This window comes from Papio anubis, chromosome 2, assembly GCF_008728515.1.
Source record: "Papio anubis isolate 15944 chromosome 2, Panubis1.0, whole genome shotgun sequence".
Classification (NCBI taxonomy): domain Eukaryota; kingdom Metazoa; phylum Chordata; class Mammalia; order Primates; family Cercopithecidae; genus Papio; species Papio anubis.
This window is the reverse complement of record NC_044977.1, coordinates 44,573,928-44,576,754: the sequence shown is the minus strand read 5'-3', so window position 1 is coordinate 44,576,754 and position 2,827 is coordinate 44,573,928. Positions and strand designations below refer to the sequence as shown.

Sequence of the window (2,827 nt, the reverse complement as noted above, 5' to 3'; positions counted from 1 at the left end):
GGAGACAAAAGTTCTTTGAAGTCTTATAAGTGGCTGCCCTGAGAGACAATAGATGACAAATGTTTCCTATTCAGATCTTAATCTCTCTAGGATTGGGAGAGTCTGGAAGAAAAAGATCTAGCTATATTAATAGAGATTCTTTACAGATGCTAACTTCCCCCCACAAAGAACAGCTTTGCAGGGCTATTTCAAAATACGGCAAATAAACATGTTTGGGGGTAAAATATTTTGATTTTCCTCCTTGTCTCGTAAGGTTATACCAGAGTCAGGTTGGAAAATAAGTCATGATATATAGGGTAAAATAAAACCCATCTAATAAAAATGTATGACTTGTAGGGCATGACTCCCCAGACCCCTTAGATAGGAATTTGGGCAAGATAAAAAAAAAATCAGTTTAGTCCTCAGAAGGCAGAAGAAAGGATAAGGGAGGAAAGGAGGTCAAAGACTACCTACACCGGTTTTCCTTGAGCAAATGTGAATTTTTAGGCCATCTATACAGTTTGAAAAGAACCCATATTTTTATGTTATTTTTTTTTAACTCAACATCATCTCTACTTCAAGTGTCTATTCAAATGGTGGCAGAAAACAACATTACTAGGTTCCAGGTAAACAAGGACAGCATGCCTTGTTACACACAATCATGATTTCAGGATCCTCCCCACCTCTCATCCTGCAGGGCTGCTAAGTACAGGGAGACAACGCAGTGTTGGGACGTTGGAGGCAGGGCTGTGGAGCTGTCTGTGCAAAAGGGCACCCCCGAAGACATGGTTGTCCTCATGAGAACTTTGGTTGTGCGGCCCGTCCACTTCCCACTGACTGTCCTTACGTGACGATTGAGACTCTCAGGCCCACCAGGTTTGCTTCTCAGTTAACTCCCATGCCCTTTTCAGAAAAAGAGAATTCAGCTTCTCTATAATGTTACTCTGGAGCCACAGGAAGCTCAGGTCACCTCAGGCTCTGCCCCACACACGCACGGCCTGAGTCCACTGCCCTGCACTGAGCTTGGGCGAGGGATCTCTGGACCTTCACTGCTCTCCTGGGCTCCCCACAACCCCAGCGCTGAAAATCATGACACAGACCTCCTCTGCTGACAGTTCCCCACCCTTATTTTGGGTGTCGACTGCCCTTCCTCCCTCCTTCCCTGGGATTCAGCCGCAACACACGAGAGCCCACACCAGGATCTGACTCTGAGGAGCCCTCTGCCTCTTGCCTAGAGGAAGACTTTCCCCCTTGGTGGGAAGGAGAGGCCTAGGCAAATGTTCTTCTAAACCAGACTTATGCCAAAACCTTGAACTTTAGAAGTTAAAAAATATTCTAATTATTTTGTTTCTCTTTGTATTTCTATTGTGGCCTTCCTATACAAGGCCAAATTACAAATGCGAAAGGCCCTGTGATCTAAGAAAAATACGGCATTCTACATCCTATAATCCAAAATAAAATCTGCATTTAACGAAACAGCATTGATTATAAAATAAATGTAAAGAACTCCAACAGGCCAGGCGCAGTGGCTCACACCTGTAATCCTAGCACTTTGGGAAGCCAAAGCATCATTTGAGCTAAGGAGTTCAAGACCAGCCTGGGCAACATATATTATTTATATATACTATTATATATTATATCTAATATCTATAACTGTTAAAAAATATATTTTAAAGCTATAACTCCAATGAGCCCTGATTTTTCTCATGCTTTTTTTTGTGTTTAATATTAGATTCCTTCAAAAAGGAATGCGCTTTCTCATTCAGCCCTGGCACTGAAGACACAATTCATACCCACCTGTTAAGGGGCAAAGGAACCAAGCTGCAGAGTCCATAGGGTTACTCATGGTCATTTTCAATGACTGACACTCGGTCCACTGTGTTCAAGTACAGGATTCACACAAGACCAAGCGGCTATTTCGCTGGGAGAGATCACGGATGCAGCCAGAGGTGATGGTTGGGAAGGCAGAAGACTGGTTCTTGGTGGAGCCCAGTTTTTGTCTTCCCGGTAACCAGGCTGGATCCAGGGAGCTGCAGCACATGTTAAAAGTATTTAGCTAGATATTGCTGTGTAATAAACCACTCTGGAACTCCATGGCATGCACTACTAAGCATTTATCGCGCTCCCAGGCTTACAGATCAGCGGGGCCTTCGTACATTGGACAGGGGGAGGCTAGAGTAGGCTCTGCTCTACTTTCTCTTGCTCTTCAGAGGTCATGGGCTAACCAGGGCGTATTCTTCTCATTGGTGGCAGAAGCCAGAGAGGGGTTAGCAGAAATACAAGAGTTTGGGCTCAGGCTCAGAACTGGTACTGAGTGACTCCCACCCACTGGGCACTTTGGATGAGAAGTGCACCCAGGGCAGCATTAGCAGCTATCTCAGGCGCCAGCACCCTCTGCAGTTGGCTCTCCTGTGGCTGCACCCCTGGCAGCCGGGTCTGATGACCCAGATGGCAACCACTGTAACTGGTGTGGCTGTGGGCTCTGCTGTCGGGCACACACAGAGTCACAGTGAGAACCCCTCCACCGTCTCTACAAAAAATTTTAAAAACTTAGCCAGCCGTGGCGGTGCACGCCTGTAGTTCCAGCCACTCGAGAGGCTCTCAAGAGGATCGCTTGGCCGGGCGCGGTGGCTCAAGCCTGTAATCCCAGCACTTTGGGAGGCCAAGATGGGCGGATCACGAGGTCAGGAGATCGAGACCATGCTGGCTAACACGGTGAAACCCCGTCTCTACTAAAAAATACAAAAAATTAGCCGGGCGAGGTGGCGGGCGCCTGTAGTCCCAGCTACTCGGGAGGCTGAGGCAGGAGAATGGCGTGAACCCAGGAGGCGGAGCTTGCAGTGAGCTG

At 47.1% G+C, this 2,827-nt stretch overlaps 1 long non-coding RNA gene across 1 annotated transcript; it reads right to left on the bottom strand.

The window, feature by feature from the left end:
- Window positions 1-494: 494 nt before the first annotated feature.
- LOC110742529 lies at window positions 495-2,602 on the bottom strand. The gene is made up of 2 exons (XR_002520299.2): window positions 1,777-2,602; window positions 495-882 (listed from the first exon to the last, which is right to left on the bottom strand). It is a non-coding gene; the product is annotated as an uncharacterized LOC110742529 (long non-coding RNA).
- Window positions 2,603-2,827: the final 225 nt, after the last annotated feature.